The following is a 24,979-nucleotide window of genomic DNA, read 5'->3' as shown; positions in this document are numbered from 1 at the left end:
ATTTTCGTTAGACGACACTCATTTTCCCCCATTCGCCTTTGGCTCCTTCTTCTTCTTTTCCTTCTTCTCCTTAGGCACTTGACTTTTAGCTTTACCAGCCCCATCAAGCGAAGAGGAAGGAGGAGAGGAAGAATTAGAGGAAGTAGAAGGCTGGTGGGCAACTCTGGACTCGTCTAATTGCTGATTCGATTGTTCAGGAATAGTGGTGTTCTGAACGACAGAGGTTGAGAAGAGCCATACCGGAAAACCAATTGTCAGCCCCGGAAGCGACAATGTGGCCATATGGGGCGCACCAACATCTCCCCAAGAGGAGAAGGGACTAGGATTTCCACCAAGGGGAATTCCTTGGTTGGTAGGCTCCATTTTCTCAACCCAAGATCAACGTAGGAAAGGGGTATGAATATTCCGTTTAAAATAAATTTTAACACGCTTTGACACAACTTGTTTTTTCATTTTTTAAGAGTCGAGAAAAAACAAAAGATGACTCTAGTCTCCTTCGATTTTTAATGAGCCTGAAGTGACAAGTGCTCAGATGGACCTTTTCCGTTAAAGAGTCTGAAAAGGAACGAAAGGGATTGCTCTGGAGGTCTAGGTAGAGGGAGTACCAAACCAATCACAAAACTACAGAATACTTTTTACGGTACGGCAGTCAATCTTCCCAAATGCTGTGTTCGGTGCATTGCGATCAGTAGGGCGGCCGACACGGCTTCCTATGGATAAAGGTTTTAAGCCTATAGGGGTCTCCCAATATATACTCGATGGTACGTGGGAGCACAAGTCCGTACTGGCACTTATCGTCTCAAAGTGGAGGAATCACCCAACCATCACTGAGGACAACAGTTACCAGGCTTTACGACGCCGGAATACGTCTCTAGCCTAGACCTCTAAATGTTGTGCGTTAAGTTCCAAAGCGCTGTTAGATTCATTGAATTTATTTTAAGTTGATCTTTCTTATGAAGTTTTCCTTTTGGGTTCACCACGAGATGTAGATGTAATTCCTAAAATGCAATCTAAAGATGATAAACAAACTTTTATCTCTTTTCAGCAATGAAAATCCTAGCTACTAGGGGAAAAGAAAGACACAATCTTTTCACAAAGAGCAAAGAGCATACTGTAAATGCACTTTCCTAAATCAAGCCAAATAGACTGTCTATATGCAAATGCACATGCATGTATTTGTTTTTTCACTTTCTTAGTATTGATGCTAAAGAGAAAGTTGATGTACAAATCTGAATTTGCTTTCAAGCGACAAACACAAACAAGCTTCTTTTCGAAATCAAAAGGTAGATATGATTACGACACTTTATGATTTTGAAATAAATACTCGTTTTGACACTAGAAAATCACAAATTCAAACCAAAGGCAATAGTAAAAGCATAATCGACCATCAACAGTAAATAAACTTTCCCCTATGATCAAAATCGACACTTGCGACAGATCTAAATCAAAGGACGACAGTATGACTATTCTACTTTTGCAATGGAAAACTCTAAACAACTCAACAAACACACAAAAACATCTACAGTTCTTTTGTACAAATGAGGTGGAATATCAGTAAGGAAAATGGGTTTGAAATAGTCATATATTGATCACGGGCTGCAAAAATCAGAGACAAAACTGGAAAGAATGAAGCAAAGAACCTCAGCTGCACAGGGCTAGGCTAATCAGCGCACCTGTTACACAGAGAAACTGCATTGCAGTGCAGGTTGCCCTTTCGGGAAGTGCATTGAAATGCAGAACCTCTTCACAGTGCCTGCGCTGGGGCAGAAACGAGAATTCTATCCGGGTTCTAGGTCACAGTTTGCAGTTTAATCTTTGGTTTTTGGCCGAGTAAAAGCAATCAGTAATGCACAATCAGGGGTAGATCTAAGGAGGGTCTAAGAGCTATCACAAGGGAAATCAGATAGTCTATGAATCAACTGTTCAAATCATAAACAGATCCAGTGAATGGATTGAAGCAGCAGATGTCTACTTTGCATTTGTTATGGAAAATGCAGTTCGAATGCTTGCTTATAAGTTTATGAAATAAACAACAAGAGATACACAAACAAACTAATTAGGCAATCGTCCCCAGCGGAGTCGCCATTTTGTTACTAGGAAAGGTGTCTATTTAGAACTGCTCTATCCCACTAAGGTGTGATAGTTGCCTTAGAAACAAACAGAGAAAACTACTTTTGTATATCCTTTATGAACTATAAATAAAGAGGAATAGGAAGAACCAACCTGTGTCTTGCGCTAGTCCTTTGATCCAATCTCTCTCCTCTTTCACAGCTTCCAGCTACCTGCTCTCTTACTTGCCCAGCTTCACCAAGTACCTGTAAGATCACAGAAGAAGAAAACTATACAAAGACATGGATTTATAATCATAAATAACTTAGGATCAGATTTAAGTTAACCATACAAATGTAACAAGCATCAATGATACAAAAGCATGGAGAAGAAACTCAAATAGTTTTTATTGATATACAAGAAGATCCAGGAGGAGTTACAACTGATGATTCCTGACCCAGCATCAACCTCCCAGCAAAGAAGCCCCTCTTCACCTCCAACAAAGCACAGATCACCCAATTCTCTGATATGTGTCTCAAAACCAACAGCAATTCCTTACAATGTGCAAAATTCCAGCCTCCGGATCTCTGGGATGAGGGATCCATATATAGATGTATGCAAGGAGGATGAGTTAGCTTGTGATTTGATTAGTGGCTTCTCTCTGTCAGTTCTTGCTTCCACTTGGAGACTGAAGGCCTCTTACTCATCCTTGGTCGAATTCAGTGAGGCAAGTGTCATAGGAGAAGATTCTGGAAGCTTCCATTGTCTCTCCACCTCGCGGAATGACACTGCCATTTGTCATTTCCCGCTCAATGCACCCTGTAGTGCATTTAGGTGCGTTGCAACGCACCTAGATAGTGGATTTAGGTGCTATGCAACGCACTTGGCTAGTGGAGCAGCTGAAATGGTCCTGTTTTGACTTATTCTGAGCAGTTTCTGGTGGAGAACTTCTGGGAGAAGCTGTAATTTGTTGACCTTGTTCCTTTAGGGGTTAGAACAACACTTTTAGGGACTTAGGAGCCCTTGGTTTATGGACATTTCATGCTTAGAGCTGTAAGGCACAAAAATGTCTATAACAAGCACTAAAGAGGGAAGGGTCAAGGGACTACAAAGATCAGAGAAGGACTTGTGTTTTGAAGACCAGCATAGTCATTTTGTGAATGCTTATGATCCTAGTCAAAGATGGAAAGGCTGAAAACTAATTTCTTCCTTTTTGTGAAGGTGAATGGCCTTCACTTTTATGTTTAATCTGGTGTGAAAATTGCATGCTCAATCCCTAAGTTTAGTTTTCTTTCAAGGCATCAAAAATTTGGCTTAAAGGTGGATGGCTGAGAGAAATATTATAGCATGGTCTTGTCTATGGTTGGGTGGACAGTGGCTCACCTTGCTTTAGATCCATATTCATTTTTTCTGAATAAGATAAGTACATGTGTGCTTTGTAAATGAAATTGATTATTGCAAAAATATATGTATGAAATTATAATAGTGGAAATTGTTTATTCTCAACAGTTTTTTCTAATGAGATCTATTTATGAAAAATTAGAGGAAATTTTAGGCTAACACTGCCCATGAAATTTTCACGTAATTTCCATGTCATAATATGTAAACCAATAAAAATCCTTTAAATTTAAAAAGAGGCACATGTAAATATTTTGGAGAGAAAAGAAGAAAAACTATTTTTAAATTATAGTTTTAGCTTATCTCATTGTAGATTAAATCAAATTTCAAGTGTAGGCACTCATTGGATGCGTAATTAAATTCCACACCCAATGAGTACCCATTATGCATACTTTTGAGAAGACCCACTGATAAAAATGAAGATTCATTAAAAAATCATGTTGAACACTCATTTTTAATGTATCTTCATTTTTTTTTATCAATGTGGGTCTTCTTAAATGTATGCATAATGTGTACTTGTTGGATGTAGAACTTAATTCCACATCCAAGGAGTGTCTACACTTGAAATTTGAGTAAACCTATAAGGAGATAAACCAAAAATACAATTAGAAAAATTAGTTTTTCTCTTTTCCCTCCAAAATTCATAACTCTTATTTTGTTATTTTAACTATTATTTTATTATTTTTCCTTAGGAGATCACTTTTAGGCTGAAATTTCCTCTAATGAATAAACATGTAGAGCATATGAATTCTGTTATTGATAAACTTATTAATTGTTTTCTTAACCTTTGAGTAAATAAAATGAATTGATTTTGGAAATCTTTTCTTCCTGGTAGAGATCGTATCAACAAAATTTCAAATTCATGAGGTGATTCTACGCATGAATGCCCTCTTTGTTAATTGCATGCTTCTTTTTCTTTAATTTTATCTATAACCCGAAATTCCTTTTTCTTCTAATTTAAAGAGATATGAGGTGAAAAATGAAGCTCAGGAAGATCCTTGGGGTTATTCTTGGAGTTTAAAGGTGGATGCCAAAATGTGTTTTATGGTGTAAACTATCATATTGGAATTTTAAGTATTTCTATATATATATATATATATATATATATATATATTTATTTATTTATTTCGAGAGGATTTAAAGGCTAAAACATGGACCATAGTGATGGGAAATCTCACTGAATATCTGGTTCTATTTTTATATCTTATTTTGCTATATTTTTCAGATATATGATCTCATCAAGTTGAGCTTCCTAAATGTTTTTTCAAATAGGTCATCTTAGAATTTTGACTATAAATTTTCTTATGAGAAATTTAAGAAGCTAAAACTTTGACCATAATGAGAAGAAACCTTGCTAAACATACAACTCAATTTCTAGACCTTGGTTCGATATAATTTTGAAGATATGATCTGAGCAATTCATGTATCCTAAATTCTCACGAGATTGGGCTTCAAAAAGATCAACATGGTATTTTCCATATAAATTTATTTCTTTAAGATTTTGGACCTTGAAAGTTGGAGGAGACAGAGAAAATATCCCAAGGCACCCATGATAGAAGTTTCAGATATTAGTTCTCTATAATTTTGGAGATATTCCCTAAGGATTTTGGGTCTTCAGAATGCTCCTGAAATTAGAACTAGTTGTTTTGTTAGAAAAGCACAAAAGAAATAGGAGAAAAGTTGATACCCCATATCCTTAATGAGGATTTAAATGACTAGGTTTGAGAAAAATGTGACGCTCCATAGACTTGATGAAGGATTAGAGGGTTGGGTGTGTGACAAAGTGGTATCATAGCTAAGTTTCCGCATACACCCTAGATGGGCTTGAGTATAGGAAATAATTTAAGTTTTAAATTAATATTTATGCATTCATGTGTACTTATGTGAACGAACTTTGTTGTATATCTAAATAAACTGATGTTACTTGAACATTGATTTGAGTTTGATACAATAAGATAAAATGCAAGCTTGTATATGCATGAAACAAATGAACTAAAGGTAATAAATATGTTTAATTGTTATGGTTTTAGTGGTACCAATAGATATGTGTTATTTTAGTAAATAAGAAGACTTTTTAGAGTGAAAAAAAAAGAGAAAGATGTCCAGCAGAGAGGGATATCTTAGTACTAAAATGATCTCCTCTGAGGAAAATGGGAGAGAAGAGTGCACATCTCCCAAACCTATTGAGACAATGAAAAGTTTGAAAATTTAAAGGAAGACCTTTAGAGTTGCAAAGTAGATAACGAAAGGTTGATCAATTAACAAGAAAGACAAGAAGAATTGAATGTGGCGTTCTTGTAATTTTTGTCTAAAATTAAAAAGCATATGCATTAAGGACCAAATTCTAGCAATGATGGAAAAGGCCCACCCAAGAAAATGGATATCCCTTCAGAAAATCAAAAGCATGAATTGACCTTCAACAATACAAGAAGATTACATCTAAGAAAAGACACTGAAGTAGAAATGTGCCTACTTCCAGTGAATACTCCTCCTTTTATTCCTCTAGTGATGGGGCAACTAGCTAAGATGGGATGAGTAGCAACAATTGACATAGAAAAAAGAAGAAGAAACACTCTAAAGATGCATTGCATGAAGAATTTAGGAAGACAAAACCACCCACATTCAATGGTGAGATCAAGAAGGGTGAGAACGTTGAAGCATGGTTTTCATGATTAAATAAACACTTCCATGTGTATGATTACTCTATATTATTTATCTATTTCATTTTTTATGACTTATGATTTTACATAGTTCAGGAAAGTATTAAATTATAATTTTTTAAGTGAATAAAATCTATTATAATTACCTAATTTAATGGTTAATTATTGATTAAAAAAAATATTAATAATAATCAATTTAACAAATATAAAAATAAACTTAGGGAAAATTACTCTAAATAATGAATATTTGCAACGTAAGGCATTCCCCTTTGAAAACCACTCCCTCGGTTGCCACTGTGTACTTCTATGCACCATTGGATCACATATTGGACAATTAAAGAATTATTTGTCGTTGGATTGATAATGTAATTGTTGATTGGTTAAGTATTTGTTAAAGAGCATTACTCCATTTATATGGTTCAGTTGACAGTTAACCACCATAAACCTTGCAGTAATAATCAACAATCATCATTCACCATAGAAGTGGGGATGATTTCCTTGGTGGTTAGGGTAACCACCTATCCTGTTAGGGTTTATCCATTTTCCACATACTCATGGTATGACAACACCTAGTCTCATATTAAAATTGTACATGGCCTAAATCCTTTATGTTTTCATGTGTTTTTGGTGAGATGTTAGGGACTCTGTACCAAAAACCATCCGGCTTGCTTGGTTATGGATGTTCCCTGCTCAAGTTAGCTCTCCAAATAATTTGATCGCCTTCTACTCCAATAGGTGAGGGTAGAGAACTAATTGTCATCACTTGATTTTTTCTCAAGAACACATTTAGCTCCTGGCGGAGAGGACACAACTGTTTCCATGTTGTTTATAGGTAAGGGTTGTACCTGCTAGGTTTTAAGTTTAATATTCATATAATGGAAATTTTTACTTAGTTCCTTCCTCTGTTTCTTTTTTTCTTACTTTCAATTTTATTTCCAATGAATTTTAGTTCAAATCGTGTTCCAGTTGTTTTAATTCACGACCTCTCTGATTTGTTCCAGGTCGACCCTCTTACTCAGGAGATAAATTTTATTTTTGTTAGCGACAAAACCCTAACCTCAAGGTTTATTATTTCTTTCTCTTTGTTTCTTGTCTCCAGAAGAAAATGGCTCTACAACCTCGTAATCCCAAACCCTTAGGGTTTCTTAATTTTCTACAAACTTTGTAGCATGACGATGCCTAGTCCCAGTATTTCCTCGCATTTTCTAGTTTCATGTCCTCCCTCTAAACATAGATGTGATGCCAGATTCTGTTACCTTGCCATACATGTTACAAGCATGTGCCCATTTAGGAGTTATGAGACATGGTAAGTCTATTCATGATTACATTATACCAAATTCAGTTGAGTTGGATGTTTCTATAGGGAATTCAATGACATCCATGCACTCTAGGTGTGGGAGTATAGAGGATGCATGCAAGTTGTTTGAGAAGATGACTGCAAGGGATGCAATATCATGGATTTCTTTGATTGCAGGGTATGCTCAAAGTGGATATGCCAATGAGGGTATGCCACTTTATTTCAAATTAAACTATAAAACTTTATACCTGATTTGATGTGTGCTACTAGCATGCAACAGATTAGGAGATCTACAACAAGGCAAGATCATACATAACTATGTAATTAAAAGTCGATTTGAATCAAATTTCTTTGTAGGAAATACCATAATACACATGTATTCCAAATACAGAATAATAGATTTTGCATGTTTTTGTTTGAAAAAATGTCTATAATAAATGCAATCCCTTGGAATTCATTGATTGTTGGGTATACCCAGAATGGACAACCCAATGAGGGCTTGAAACTATTTTATCAAATGTAGCAAGAAGATGTGACATGGGAATATCTGATGGTGTTGAAGGATCTATTTGTTGGCTCATGTTGGTGGATTATCACTTCATCTGCATTTTTTCTCTAGTGGTAGGTGTTGTTTTTCTCCATTCTCCCATCCCTTCATAATGTCAGACGTGTAGATGTGTGATTATGAGCATCTACTATCTCCTGAATCTGTTGATATGGGTCATGTTATTTATTTTTTGTACCTATTCTCTATCTTGATGAATGGTATTTAGATGTGGCCCTATTCATTCATCATCTTTGTGCGGTAGACATTTTATCTTTGATCATGGTATCATTGACATATCTCTTCATTTCTAAACATGTAAACAAGTTTTCTCTTTGAATAGAACATTCAATTTTTCTTTCCTGAAAAAAAAAAAAAGATGTGACTTTAGACTATTCCACTATGGTAACTGTTCTCCCAACATGTTCCCATTTAGGGGTTCTGGAACCAAGTAAGTGGATCCATGATTGCATAATTAGAAGATACTTCAAGTCATATGTTTGTGTGCCAAATGCTCTCACAGTATGATAAATGAGCGGTTATAGAGATTGCAATACAATTGTTCCATAAAATTTCTAACATAAATATAATTTCTTGGGGTACAATGATTGGTGGGTATTCCCAAAATGGGTTTGGTAGTGACACCTTAGCCCTATATCATCAGATGCAATTGGCAGATGTGAAACCTAACTCAATCACTTTGGTAAGTGTGCTCCTGGCATGTGCTCATTTATCATCTGAGAAATAATGTAATTTGATTCATGGTTTTATAATTAAAAGTGGATATCTTGTTACAATAACAACCCTAATTGACACGTATGCCAACTGTAGAAGTTTAGCAGTTGGACATGAGTTGTTTGACCAATTGTTTGGAAACAAATGTGGTATCATGAAGTGAATTGATTTCTTCCCATGGAATCCATGGTCTTCGTTGGGAGGCCATTTCTCTTTTTCACCAAATGCAGATGACGTGCATACTTCCAAACCACATCACCTTTGTTTCTCTTTCGTCTGCATGCAACCTGCAGGCTTGTTGCTTGAGGGCATACACTATTTCAATTCTATGGTTCAATATTATTATATTTCTCCTAGGGTTGTGAATTATGCATGCATGGTTGATCTCCTTGGATGAGTTGGGCATCTGCATGAGGCATGGGACTTAATTAAAACCATGCCTTTAGAACCAGGTGCAACTCTCTCCCATCTGCATACCTCAGGATTTTTCATCAGATCTATACTACACAATTTGAAATTTACTTCATGTGAGAGTAGTCATAATGAAGAGGCAAATGATAATTATTGTGCAATAGTCAAGTCCGAATTCATAAATATGCTGAGAAGACTCTCTAGGTTTCATAAATCATAAAAGTTCCTCCGAAGATGTAAAACAATTTTCATTGCATGGTTTTGTTTAGGATTGGATTGTAATTTGTAAAGGTTGGGTTCACAAATATCCTGAGAATTATTTCTTTGTAAATCATACAGGTTTCATATATAATACAAGGTCTTCCAACGATGTAAAACAAATTCTATTGCATGGTTCTCATGTGCAATATTGGAAAATAATTTGTAAAGGTTTGTGGATCGATTTGATGAAACAATTCATGACAACATTTTAAAAACAGATGCTAACTATTGTATTTTTCCACTGTCATAATATAAACTACGTGATCGTGATTATGCTCATAAACAACGAAATGCTTTAAATTTTTCATCTTCAATATCTTCCTGGCTAAATCTAGACACCACACCAGAAACTCATGCAGTAGGAACTTTTCTGTTAGAAGTTATTCTAACTAATATCAGATATGAAATAATGCAAATATATGAAATTTTTCTATCTTCTACTCTTTTCTACTCCATTACAGTGCATGTCAAGCAAAATATTGCTTGGAAAGTAACAGTTTTACTGGTGCTACAAAACATGGATCAAACATCAATGGAAAGCCAAAGTTGTTCTAGAAAAACATTGCAGCCATTTAAAGAAAAATACAAGGATTTTGAGCATTTAATGCCCTTAGGGTTTCCATGCATTCTTTCTCCAAAATAAGCATATGATCACATTGTCTTGTTGGTATTCACGTAGAGTCTATACAAATATGTTTGAGAATGCACCTGGAGCTAATTGTGGTAAAACTTGTAGTCTAAGCTATTGTAGAATTCATTTATGGTAGCTTAAAGGTGTTGAATATGGACTCGTGTAGCCGTAGGAAGAGGAAGAAGTAGTGCATTATGAATGCATGGTTGATCTCCTTAGTTGAGTTGGGCATATGCATAAAGCATGGGACTTGAGTAAAACCATGTAGTCATATAAGATCCTCAACAATTCTCATTATTGACCTTCAAAGTTAGGGAATTAGCTGATAGGTCACTGACATTTTCTCCTTCCATTGAGCTTCTGATTCATTTCATATTTCCGCCAGTACTTAGATTGATGATGTCTCCTACCTCAATACTAATTTTCTCAATGAATCCATAATCATCATCAACATTAGCTTTATGGAAAAAAATTGAATGGTATGTTATTATTTCTTGACACGGAGCAACGGGTAAGGAAGGTCATTGGGAAGGAGTTGTTATTTCCCAATTCCTTAATTTTTCTCGTGTCTTATAGTAACAATATTTTTTAGTAGCTAGAAACCTATAGTCATTTAAATTGCTTGAATATTTAAACAATTTATTTTATGCGAACGTACTTGTCCCATTTCTAACATTTTCTTACCATGGCAATGGGTAATGAAAATTTTTTGTTTTCCATTTCAACTGCTTCTGCTATTCTATAAGAAGATGCATGTCTCAAGTTTGCAGCGGAGCATGGTGATTATATAGAGATAAAACCAGAGGCCAAAGATGGTAACCAATTGATTTTGTCTGAAGCACAAACTAATTTGCAATTTATAGGTAACCAGAAATTAGGAAAAGATAGAGAGAGTAAAGGTGAAAATGGTGGCCAAATCTTGGAAAATTCATCAACACTATCTGCAAAAAATCTATCAAAACAACATCAAATAAAGGAAGTTGGACGACAAAATAAGGATTTCTATGAAATTCCATTGGAGGAGCGGAAAATTTTAAATTATAAGTAAATGGAAAAAAGAGAACAATGGTCTTTAGAACAAGTTTCCATATTTCCTTCTGTAGAAGGCCATGGCAAATCATAGGTAGAAAACATAGATTTGGATGATCCAAAAGACCTGCATAAATTTTATGTATCAGCATCTTGAGCTTCATGGTAGTATTGTGGGAAGGGGTGAGAAAATATTGGATCCAACTCCTAAAATTTTGATGAAGCGATTGGAAAATGTTACAATAGAACCCAATCAAGGCATACAGACTTATGAGCCTCGTTATTGCAACAAGAATGCTGTAACTCCCAAGGCTACCAAATTTAATTATCAACCTGGGATTCATAAAAACTTAAGAGGTATCGTCACTATATGTTAAACATACAATGTGTCCTTCCTTCGTTGCCATGATGTAATGGAGTGAATGTAACGAAATAAAATCCTAAACTAATTTCATAAATGGAAATGTTACTTTGAAATGAAATTAATCCTAGGCAATAACAACAAATTCTAATTGAAATCCTAAGAGCATGAATTCAAATAAATAGGCCTAATTTGCATTATAAAAATGCATGTCCTAATTGGTGTTTATTATTCCTCAACCATTTATTTAGAGCCAATAGGTCATGATTCAATCCTACGAGACAAAAACCAATATTTTTGAGCAAACCTGGGCAAGTATATATGTGCTAGAAGAGTGATACAAGAAGTTACAGGTGATGCTATAGGAAGTTACATGATTTTCTACTCGAAGATAGAATTCACCAAATGACCAAGAAAATAAAATCCAAATTGGATGGGACAAATTTTTTTATTGAATAGGATGCATTAGGTCTCCATTCCAAGCAGAATCAGTCAAAATACCCATGTTAACACATGCTAAAAAATAACATAAAATTACTAGTCTAAAATCTAGAAATTCAATAACTAGTGATCTAGTTAATCTATAAAATGCCTAACCTAATCAAGTGAATATTTAATGGGCTAATTTTTTTTATTAACTTGAATGTTCTTATGATCTAATGCAAGTGTAATAAACTCAATTTAATATCATTAACATGATCTGAAAAATAGTAAAAATTACTACTATTTGCCACAAGGGACTTCCAAAAATTTAGATTTGGGAATAAGAAAACTAATCCAAGTAGCTCAATGATTAATATAACCTTCCAAATTTGTTACAAGTATGAAATAATTATTTTGATCCTTAAAAATAACTTGTTTCAACCATTTAACCCAATACTACAACAAAAATCATCAGTACTAAATGCAGGAATAAGAAAATCAAGAACAAGAGATGCATGTGAATAAGAAGTGAAAAGAAGAAAATTAAATGATACAAAAGGGCTCTGAGGCTCCCGGGATGGCCAAGCCCAAGGAAACTCAAATTCCTATGAAGGAGACCAAGATTTAGAAGCTGAAAAGGGAACCAATCTTCATTATTTCCATCAATACAGTTACATCCCTGCAAGAAATGAAAGTGGAGCTGCAAAACTACAAGTTCTCTCCACAAGAAGACTAAGAAAAAATGACCCCTAGAGGAAAGTTTGAATTGGTACTTATATAAGATGATGAAGAAGAATTTTCCTTGAAAGGAGGAAGTTTTCCCCTCCAAAATCCCTCAAATAGTGGATCTGGTTCCTAACACTAGGAATTTGCATTAAATGACAGGGAACACATTCCTAGATTTTCTCAATCATTGGAGCTCTAGAATTTGTGCAATAATTTCAAAATATCTTGTTGATTTATTATCCAATATTGATCCTCCTTTAGTATGGAGCAAGTCCCTAAATTATCTCCTCCTCCAAATCTTTATAATCTGCCAAATATTCTCACAATATTCTACAAAAATAAATAATATTAGGCACAAATATGAAATCATCTTGAAACCTTCATAATGAACATATTAAAGCTAAAAAACATTATTAAGTGTAGAAGGAGAGGTTTAATATAGTCTTCATACATAATAATGGTTAGATGGGCCTTAATTTGTGTCTAATTTGGAGGCCCATCATACCCCCTACTGAAGTTGTTGCTCATCCTTTGAGCAACCTATTCATCCTCCTTTCCCTGTTGTTCTTCATGTATGCTGACAATTTTCATGCTTTGTTTGATAGGATATTTGATGTTATTTATGTTTCTCTTCTTGCTAATGCATTTTTTCCCTATCTCAGTTTTCGAAGGAAGCCCTAATGTAGGTTGAGGTTGGTTCTTTCTCTCAGTTGATTCTTCAGTTGTAATGAGTTTTATTTTTTAGGGCAACACCTTTCTTTTGGTTCATCTTCTTGGCCACTTGGATCATGTAAATTGACTACAAACTCAAGTGCAATCCCATCATCATACCCCCTTACCTTTTGTTTGCACCCTTTCCATTTCCTTTGAATATTTCCTTGTTTCTTAAGGCTCTAGCGGCTATTCTGGGTGAAATTTTCCTTCCTATAGCACTTTGTTAGCTTCCTGTAGCAGTTTCTCAACCTTCCTGTAGTGCTACATGATCTTCCTGTAGAAATTACAGTCTTCCTATAGCAATCCATAGGGGATGAACTTTGATTTTGGAGCTATTGGGATGATGGAGAGTGGTGGGTACATGAGATACACACAACTTGAATCCTATAAAAACAAAAATTTTCATCCCAAGAGGTGTTGGGTCTACCTTTTATTTCTTTTATTTTTTTCCCTTTTTTTTTTCCATTATTATTTTCCAACTTTTCTCTATTTTTTCATTGCATGCAAAATAAACTCAAAGTGCTTTGAGTTAACGGAGTTGGCCCTCACCTACCCCTTCACACTCCTTGTCTTCCATCATGACTAAATGATTACATCCAAATTTCTCAAGTCCTCTTCACTTTTGTCTTGTCCTCTCACCCATGTGCGGGTGTCTTGGTGCAAAAGTGAAGTTAATTGCAAGATAAGGCTAAGGCTTCTCTGCTACAAGTTTGGCTATAAACAAAAAAAAAACATTTTCCTTCATACACTTACAACATTTTTTGAGCTAAAATAATTCTGTAGGAGAGGTTTTGAGGATTGCATACTTGGGCCTTACCCTTGATGTATTTTTGCAGGTGATATTGAGGTTGCTGATATGATTGTTGAAGTTGCCTTTGGTGGTTCTAAAGCTTTTAGTGATGATCCTTTGGTGGTTGCATGCTACTTATGAACAAAGGTAATGGCTAATTTGTTGGCTTCTTGAGGTGTCATCTTCTTATGATTGTTTCTCCATGCATTGGCTTTGCTCTGAAATTTTTCTCTTGAAATGTGCTTGGCTGATCGAAGTTGTCACTGTAGGTCTTCTTGATGGTGGATCAAGCTATTGTTGTTTAAGATGATCAGTGACTATGTAGTAGCCCTTCAAAAATTTTGTGGCTACCCAAGATCGAGGAGATGATCCCTCAATGCTTCATGTTGGTCAATTCTTCATTTGAGTGCTTCCAAGTGGTTTTGATTATGGTTCTAGAGGGCTTGTGCAGACTGCTACAAGAATGTGTGTCTTCCTGTAGTAGTCAAATAAACCCTCCTAGGATCATTATTTCCTTTAGGTGATACCTTTAAAAATACTAATAATTCATGAGTAATCTTTTGACAAGGATCAAAGGCCTTTTTTTGTGTGGAAGGGATGGAAGAATGGGTGAAAATGAAGATTTTTCATTGATAGGGATGAAAATGAGAGTGGAAAAGAGGTTAAGTGGTGTGGAAATGAATGATGAGGCTATGGTGGACCTATCTCAAGCTTCCCTAAAGAAAAAATGACCTTTTGACACCTTTCTCCAATCGGATTGCCTCTTGTAGCTTCTTCTCGGCCATCTTGTAGCAATTCAGAACTTCCTGTAGCATTTCAGGACAACCTCCTATAGGAAAATTATTTTATGCATATCTCTCAAGTAGACTAGATTGACTTGAAATTTTGTGAGAATGTTTCCATCATCCTATGCATCTACCCATTAAATATCTTGGCCAATGGATGCACAAACCTCGAGAAAATTTAAAAATGGTTGTAGGTGATGGAGGTCAATTTATCGAAAAGTGTGCACCGGAATTTTCTGAAATTTCTTGGGCATTTTACCATCATCCATATGCATCTCGCCATGAAACATATCAACAAATGGATGTGTGGTTTTGAAGATATGATAAAAACAATTTTCTGCTTTGTGTATTTTGGCTTCTTGTAGCAAAATAGAGCCTTCGTGTAGCATTTTAGGAAAACAAGGAAAATGAATGGGAAAATCTTAGGAATGATGGGTGGGTGGTGTAAATATATGAGGGTGATGGATTAGCATGACCTTGGTCCTGTTGTAGCATATGAGAAAAAGAGGAGAAAGTCCAAATTTGACTTTATTTGACTAGGCTTTTGATCAATTTTCTTTTGGTAGCTAACTTTTTTTGTTGCTTGCAGAGGTTGGAGAGCACTTTCATTCATCATATAGATACATGGAGCAAAGGATTTTTCTTTCTTCATTTTTTATTTTAGGCCTACTAGCTTCCTCAATTAGATTTCCAACTAGTAGGTCGGCCTAGGCACCTCAAAGGAGGTTTTCACCTATGACCTTTTTTTTTCTCTCTTTTCCAACCCATTTAACACCTCATAGAGGTTTTAAATCAATGAGCCAATCTCGAACACCTCAAAGGAGGTTTTCACTTGAGATTTTATTTTTTCCTCTTATTTTTCAATTTTTTTTTATTTTTTATTTTTTCCTATTCTACTCTACTTGAAACCCAAAAAAACATTTTCAAGTATGGGGATACTTCCAATGGAGCCACTTGCATAATTGGATGACAGATAAAATCATTTGTAGGCTCAAAACATATTCTTTGACATGTACCTGAATGTAAGATTCCAAATGCTTTGACTAATATGAGATTAGGAATTGTTGAAGAAGAGTTTTTTGTTGCAATTTAAAAAAAAAAATTGGAACCATATTTCAATATAGTTGTGATGCGTCCACTTGCTAATTTGGATCATCTTGGATGTCTTGTTCTTCCATGAAATTTGTATCTTCTTATTTTTTCTAATTATTCTCTTGACCACATAGAGGATCTAATGGTGAACATGATGTAACTCCATCAATCTATGATTTTGATTCTCTCCATCAAGTACAACCCATGATCCTTTGGTCTTCTCATTCGAATCTTCTTTTTTTGAATGCTGTCCTTCATTGACATCCAGAGAATGTCTTTTTTGCAATACTATTCTTTAGCTAAGATGAATACCATTTATATCAAGAGGATATATTTGGAAGTGGTGTACCTCAACATTGTAAGTGGGTTGAGCTACTTCATTGTGTGGGTTTCGAAACGGTGGTACAGGTAGTTGAGTGGAAGTGGATATTTGAGATGGATGTGGTTGGGGTTGTGGTTGTGGTGGAGGTGGATGATAGGGATAACATGGATTTGGGTATGCAGTATATTGAGGATATGGTGGATTTCTCCCATAAGTTCCTTGCCAACCTTGTTTCCAATATTGGTTTTGGGGTTGAGATGGCCAAGGTTTCCATGGAAAGGGTGTGTTCCAATTACTTTGAGTTTGATGTGCATAACCTTGAAATTGTGAATTATGATCTTGCATCATACCAAGTTGACTAGGATTCCATGGTCCTCTTGGAGCTACATAACATAGTTTCTTTGGTGATTGACTTTCTCCACTGTCCTCTTCATAAACTTCCTTCAACGTTGGTAATGATGGGGCAATATTTAGCATACCAAGTTGACTAGGATCAATACCAGGTTGACTAGGGCAATATTATGATCTTGCATCATACGAGGTTGACTAGGATGCCATGGTCCTCTTGGAGCTACATAACATAGTTGCTTTGGTGATTGACTTTCTCCATTGTCCTCTTCATAAACTTCCGTCAACCTTGGTAATGATGGGGCAATATTTAGCAACATGTGATTCTACAGGGACAACACAAATATCAGCATCTTCGTTTTGCTCATTTTCTATTCTTCAAATTTCTACTTGTTCACTTAGATTCCTAAGAATTTTTATTTGTCATCAAACAAATTCCGAAGTTTAGCTTGACTTGCTGATCTTGATGTTAATTTACTTACTCTTTCCCTTCCTCTTGATATGTGTTTGCATGTTTCATAAATTTCTTCAAATGATAATTGGTATACATCACCTCTACTCATGAGATCAAGGATATTAATCCACTCATCCCTAATTGTTCTAAGTAAGAGGATTTTTAGTGTATTAGATCCTAAATGATGGAATTTTTCCCTCTTAACATTATACATGAACCTCTCTATTAGATCCTCAAGGCTCTCATCTTCTTTTTTATTCATTCTAAATATTTCTTATTTAAGATCACAATCTTTATATTTTTCTAGAAATAGCTTTTGCATATTATTTCATGATCTTATTGAATTAGTCCCTAAACTCACGAACCATTTAACAACTCTATCCTTCAATGTTTTTGGAAACAATCTCAAATTTTGAGAGTTTAATAAGTAACCATAAGATCTACAAACAATTTCAAATTCAAATAGAAATATTTATGGGTCCTCTGACCTCATACCTTGGAAGTTGGGAAGGAAGGATGTAGGGATGTTCTTCATATGCACACTAACATCAGTATCTTGAATGGGAAATCCAAGATGATCTTCTTCATTGTCATCATCTCCATCTAATACTTCTACCTTCTCTGCCACTTCTTCTTCTTATACCTGCAAAACTGGATGGTGGTTTAGTTCTTATTGCACCACGTGATCAAATGGGTGGGTTTGGTGTTGGAGAATTTTTTTTCTTTTATGATTGAATGAAAACACTAATGTAATGAACTTTTATGTTTTTGAAATGAAAGATGCATAACGAAATTTTTTGTTTTTGAAAAAAGTAAAAGGAAATAAATCAACCATGGAAGAAAATAATGGATACTTTGACACATCCCTGGAAACGGTGCCAAAAATTGATGACCCTCGGTATTGAAACAAAAATGATGCAATTCCCAAGGCTACCAACTTTAATTGTCAACTCGGGGTTCATACAAACTTAAGAGGTATTAGCACTATATGTGCATCATAAAATCTGTCCTTTATTCACTATCGTGATGTAATGGAGTGAATGTAATGAAATCAAATCCTAGGTAAGAACAACAAATTGCAATTGAAATCCTATGAGCATGAATTCAAATAAATAGGCCTAATCTACATTGTAAAAAGGCATGTCCTAATTGGTGTGTATTCTTCCTCAACCATTGATTTAGAGCCTAAAGGTCATGATTCAATCCTAAGAGAAAAAAACCAAGCTTTTTGAGAATATTTGGGCAAGTATATACGTTCTAGAAGAGTTCTACAGGAAGTTACAGATGCTGCTACAGGAAGTTACAAGGTGCTACAGGAAGTTACTAGATTTGCTACAAGTAGATATAATTCACCGAATTACCAAGAAAATCAAATCCAAATTGGATGGGACAATTTCTTTTATTTAATAACATCTCTTAGGTCTCCATTCCAAGTGAAATCACTCAAAAATTCCCTTGCTGACACATGCTAAAAAATAGTAGAAAATTACTAGTCTAAAATCTAGAAATTCGAGAACTAGTGAGCTAGTTAATCTATCAAATGCCTAACGTAATCAAGTGAAAATAAAATGTGGTAAATTTTTTTATTAACTCGAATTTTTTATGATCTAATTCAATTGGATTCAACTCAATTTAAGCTCATTAGCATGTTCTAAAAAATATCAGAAAATTACTACTATTTTCCATAAGGGACTTCCAAAAAGTTACATTTGGGAATAAGCAAACTAATCCAGGTAGCTTAGTGATTAATATGACATTCCAAAGTTGTTCCAAGGATGAAATCATGCTTTTTATCTTGCAAAATATCTTACTTCAACCATCTAACCCAATCCTACAATAAGAAATCATCAATACTAAATGTAGAAATACGAAAAAGAAGAACAAGAGATGCATGTGAATAAGAAGTGAAAAGAAGAAAATTAAATAATAAAAAACGGCTCTGAGGCTCCTGGGATGGCCATGCCTAAGGAAACTCAGAGTCATATGAAGGATACCAAGATTTAGAATCTAAAAATGGCACCAATCTTCATTATTTCCATCAATACAATCGCATCCTTGCGAGAAATAAAAGTGGAGCTGCAAAACTACAAGTTCTCTCCACAAGAAGACTAAGAAAAACCAACCCCTAGAGGAAAATTCGAATTTGTACTTATTAAATATGATGAGTAACCATTCTCCTTGAAAGGAGGAAGCTTTCCCCTCCAAAATCCCTCAAATAATGGATTTAGTTCCCAACACTAGGAATCTACATTAAATGATAGGGAACACATTCCTTGATTTTCTCAATCATTGGAGCTGTTGTTATGAAACTAGCTCACAAAATATAGAAAAGATATTAGATAAACGCCTTCAAAATAAGCCTCTTCGAGGGGGCAACCTCCTTTACATTACACAAATGAACAATTCTTCGATGATACAAATGACAAGACCTCCTTTCTATATATAGGAGTCTAAGGGGTCATAATATAATCAAAGCCAACATACCAATAATAATGTAAGGGCACAATAATAACAATAGTGGGCTTCTATGGGGCACAATAATAACAATATGGGGACTACATGGGTACAACCATATAATAAGGGGGTTGAACTAATAACAATAAGGGGTTACACTAGTAGTATAGGGACCTAACAACTGTAGAATTTTTGGAGTTATTTTTTGAATATATTGTTGATTTATTATCCAATATTGATCCTCTTGTATTAGGGATCAAGTCCCTAAATTATCTCCTCCTCCAAATCTTATTAATCTGCCCAATATTCTCACAATATTCTACAAAAATAAATAATATTAAGCACAAATATGAAATCATCTCTAAACCTTCCTAATGAACATATTAAATCTTAAAAACATTATTAAGTGTATAAGAAGACGTTTAATATAGTATTCATGTGCCTAAGAAAGGTTATATGGGCCTTAAATTGTGTGTAATTTCGAGGACCATCACAAACCATATAAGAACTAACGACCATGATAGCTAGACAACAACATCTCCAAAAAATCAACTGTCAACATTTCAGATTTGAAGAAGAATATTCCTGAAATCATATGCTTGGGTTTTGGGGTTTATGCTCTTCATTCTGTATATTCCATTCTTCGTCCATTATCTCGTTTCTAAAACCTAACAATCTAGTTAGGTTGTGGACTTGCAACAATGGTGAAGGGAAGTGGTTTTTTCTCTGACATTGGCAAGAAAAATCGAGATCTCCTTTATAAGGATTTCCTCATTGACCAAAATCTTAGTCCAACCACCTACACTCCCACCAAATTGGTCTTTACATCCACTTGTACCAAGAAAGGGGAGTTTTTTCTTTGGGATCTCATGACACTGTTGAAGAATAAAAATGTTACAGCTAATATTAAAGTGGACACAAGATCCAATTTATTTGCAACTGTGACAATCGATGAGCCCACACCAAGATTGAAAGCCATTCTTAGCTTCAATATCCCAGACTAGAGATCTGGAAAGGTTGAGCTTCAATACCTTCATGATTATGCAGGGATCAGTACAAGCATAGGCTTAACAATAGCTCCTATTGTGGAGACTTTTGTAGTCATATGGAATGAAAGTGTTTCTCTTGGGGGGGAGTTTGCTCTTGATATTGCATCAGGAATATTTATGAAATATAATGTATTCCTAAACTTTGTGAAACCATATTTCACTTATTCTCTTAATTTAGTGGACAAAGGTGGTACATTGAAGGCATGTTACTTGCACACTGTGAGCCCTCTGACAAAGACTACAGTTGGACCCAAGATTTCCCATATCATTTCAAGTAATGAGAATACTTTCACCATGGGTACTCAACATGCTTTCGATCCCTTTAAAACTGTAAAGGCACTCTTGAATAACCATGGAAAAGGTGTTTCCCTTGTTCGGCATTAATGGAGGCCAAACTCTTTGATAACTATTTTCGGGGAAGTAGACAACAAGGCTCTCGATAATAGTGTTTGTGATAGGTCTATCTCTGGTTTTGAAACCATGAAAGGAGTCTTGAGGATTACTTCATAATTGTTTTCCATAAACGATGGACTACGGACTTAACTTTTCTTTGTGGTCCATTTAAGACTGCATCCTATTTAGTGCCACATTTTGTGTTATAGGCTGGCACTATAGCGACATTGTTCAGTTCTTGGTATTTTTCACTTATAGATTCCCATAATTATATTACAAGTTTGAGATCGGTGAGGTTTGAAGACGTCCATTGGAGAATATTATGGAAGGTTAATAGCATATGGTTGTTATGTGTAGTGAAGTCAGAAGTAAAAATTATGATGTTATTTTAACTACCAAAAGAAAGAGAAGGGGAAATTTCCTAATCTTTTGTCTTTCCTATTGTTGAATGTTGTTTTGACATGATTGAAGTTTTATTTTCTTGAAAAAATTGGATTTTGTGATGTTAAAATTATGTTTCATGCACTAGAATACTCCATTGACTGATCAAGGAGATAGATTTTCAATGATATGGGGTGTTCTCCATGTCTTAAGAAGGGATTCCCCATGGTTGTCATAAATCATTTAAATCTATGTGTGTGGCTATGAATCTGTAATCTAAATCCGAGAGGAAGGAGAAGAAAATAAGTGTTACCCCATTGGTGAAACTATAAGAACCAATGGTTGGAGCTTGGTTGGATCCACCATGTTTTTGAATTACGAGCATATACACATTAAGTTAGACTATGTGGTTTTCACCATACAATATTGATTTGAAATAGAATCGTCACACACTAAGTTGTGCCCATTAGGAAAGTGGGTGGGTGATATTCCTTCCCAGAGAGTGATTGATTTCCCACATGAGAGATAGGTTATTTTGACCCAACGCATCGATTTTTGGTACTGGTTTGAAAGTGCATGGAGTTGAACCCTATGCATAGACTAGGTTAATTCTATTTCTTATTTAACTCAACAACATTAATTCTCAACAATTATTAGTATATGACCATCACCTCATGAATTCGCTCTGTGAATTAAACACAATACCAAGGTTAAATATCCTAACATAAACTCGACATCATTTTGATAAATAAACATACTAAATTATAACTACTTGATATAATTAGATGGATCAGTTCCAGAAAATAATGTGATAAATAAGTTGAGCAATAAAGGAAATAAATAAGTTGAGCAATAAGATCACTCACACATGCATACACACACATATATACTTCTAGGTCGAAACATACAAAAAATTATTGTTAAGTTCTGAAGCCTAAAACATACTTGTTCATGTCCTCCAAACTAAATTCTTATTTCACATAAGAGCACATATATATATTTCATAGCTAGGCATATTGTTGATAGTTCTTTTACAGCGAAGTTTGTGCATTTTTAGATCACATTACATATCATATCTTCCTTCATGTACACTCTTCTTTTATATGCTATTGACTTACGACATTTCCTTTGCAACGTTTGGTGCAATTTCTAGTAACTATTTGTATAAAAACAAATCTAACACGGTCATTTTACACTTATGGGATACATAAGGAATATCCTGTTAGTGGATATTCTAAAATATCTAAGAAAGGGTTTATCTATGCTGCAAGCCATTAAACAAAGAACGCTCTAAAGCTTCACCATTGAGTTGATTCTTTCTTGATCATAATAAATCTCTATTGTTAATTTTTTCAAAAGATGAAAAGTAAAAAAAAAAATATTTTAATGGAATATATATTGAATTTAAATATTATTTTCACATTTCTCATGAGAATAGAAAAAGGTCCATTACTTAGAAAATTAAATCACTTATTCTGCTCAAAAACGAATTATAATTTTGATATTTAATGACATGTTATAAAAATCATATATCATAATTATGATCCAAATAAGTCCTCAAAATAAGTTGTGTGTAAACAATTAGAAACATGGCAAAATAATTTTTAGATAATTCCCACTTAGTGTATCTGCACTCTCCTCCATATGGCTCATTGCTTGGCATGAAAATTTAACTTTTACATCACTCCTACTTAGTATATCTACACTCTCCTCCGAGTGACTTAGTGCTTTCTCACCATACCCAGAAGAGGATCCCTTTCACTTTTGTTCCATTGGGTCGTTATTTGAAGTATTTAGAATTTTTTTTCTTAGTAATAGAGAACTCCTTCCTTTTTAGTTAGTACACAATAATTGGCCTTGAGTCTAGACCTAAACAAATTTCATGATTATGTTTTCAAAAGAAACAAGGAGAATAGTTGCAATGTAGCATAGTCCTTGCCCCTACCGCTAATTAATTGATTAAAGATTGTGCAGAGTGTGGAGAAAACTCCACACAATGAAAGTTATCTAGATAAAGCTCTATCACTAATTAATTGATTAAAGGTTGTGTACTCCACACAATGAAAGTTTTCTGCACAATGAAATCCCTCCATGCAAAACTCTCCGCACAATGAAAGATCTTTTCATAGTGAAATCTCTTCGCATAATGAAATCTCTTCAGACAAAACTCTATGCACAATGAAAAGGGAGTCTGGATAAAACCCCGCACAATGAAATCTCTATGCACAGAACTCTCCACAAAGTGAAAATTCTCTACACAAAGCTCCACACAAAGAAATCTCTTCGCACATAACTCTCTTCATAATGAAAGCTCTCCATACAAATCTCTATTAATAATTAATTGATTAAAGTTTGGGTACTGTGCATAATGAAAATTTTATGCACAATGAAATTTCTCCTCACAAAACACTTCGCACAATAAAATATTTTTGCATAGTGAAATCTTTTTGCACAAAACTCTCTGAACAATGAAAGGTTACCACACAAATCTCTATGCACAGTGAAATCTCTATGTATAATGAAAGTTCTTCACACAACACAAAAATAACCAACAAACATAGTAATTAATTGATTAAAGGTATGTGAAATTTGGAGAAAACTCTGCATAATGAAATCTCATCCCAGGTGCAAAACAAATCTAAGAGAAAAAACTTGAAGTTGAACATTTCCATTCCATCATTACTGCAAAGATCAACCATTGTTATTCTAATAAATTGGAAAATCAAGTGTTGTTCACAGTAATTAGAAGTATTATATTGTCACCAATATCTAAAGCTAATTTTCTCTAGTAGTGTTATGCATTGTTTTTGTTTTGTTATGCACTACTTATGTTTTTTCTATTACGTTATCAATGATATTTAAAATAAGTAGATTTCTCACCAACAGTTGGATTTAGAGGATTATTACCACTATATCATCATTGTTATTTACATAAATTGGGAAGTTCAATATTGTTAGTAACAAGTGTAGTTCTATTATTATTCTTTCCAAAAGGTAAAAGTGATAAGGTAGTTAACTTCTACTTTAAGTTCAATCATGTTTTCCTTTTCTTTAACTAATAATGAAAATAATGAAATTTAAAATAACCACAATGTTGTTAAAAAAAGAAAAAAAAAAACAAACAAACAAAAACTCCAAAAAATTATTGTAAAAACAATCCAATTTATTCAAATTCATGCATAAAATTACTTATCAAAGTGCATATCAGCTTCAAGATGTCCCTTGTTTTAAAAATTTCTTTATGCATATTAAAACAAAAACAAAAATTATAAGGCAAGGATCGCTACTTATGAGTTAAGGGTTATCATAAAAAAATCTTGCATTTTAATTATTTGTCGCTTTTCTCCATGCATGATCTTGACTCAATGCATTTATCATTTTACACCAGCGCTAAATATGTTCTACCAATTTTTTTCATGTTATATCATTAATACTTCCAAATATCCCTCGACTACGAGTTTGTTGTTGCTTTCTTTCCTTCTTTTTCTAGATCGTGAAAAAATTGATTTTTTCATTCCGTTGGTGACTTGTTCCCCCTATGGTTTTCTCTTCTTTCTGGAGATGTAGATTTCAATACTCATCGCATCAACAACACTTCAACAATAATTCTGATCTATAGATAGTTTAGGCGGGTCTTTTTGTTATGGTAAAAATATTCAATATTATATAATT

General features: G+C 34.4%; 1 pseudogene; it reads left to right on the top strand.

The window, feature by feature from the left end:
- The first annotated feature begins 20,185 nt into the window (after window positions 1-20,185).
- LOC149199661 (mitochondrial outer membrane protein porin of 36 kDa pseudogene) lies at window positions 20,186-21,017 on the top strand (annotated as a pseudogene).
- The last annotated feature ends 3,962 nt before the right edge of the window (window positions 21,018-24,979 follow it).

The sequence above is a fragment of the Pinus tabuliformis genome, chromosome 2_1 (assembly GCF_031772625.1).
Source record: "Pinus tabuliformis cultivar Carrire ecotype Pingquan chromosome 2_1, CPIR1, whole genome shotgun sequence".
Lineage (NCBI taxonomy): Eukaryota > Viridiplantae > Streptophyta > Pinopsida > Pinales > Pinaceae > Pinus > Pinus tabuliformis.
Note: the sequence above shows the minus strand (reverse complement) of the source record. Positions and strands in the feature narration are given on the sequence as shown.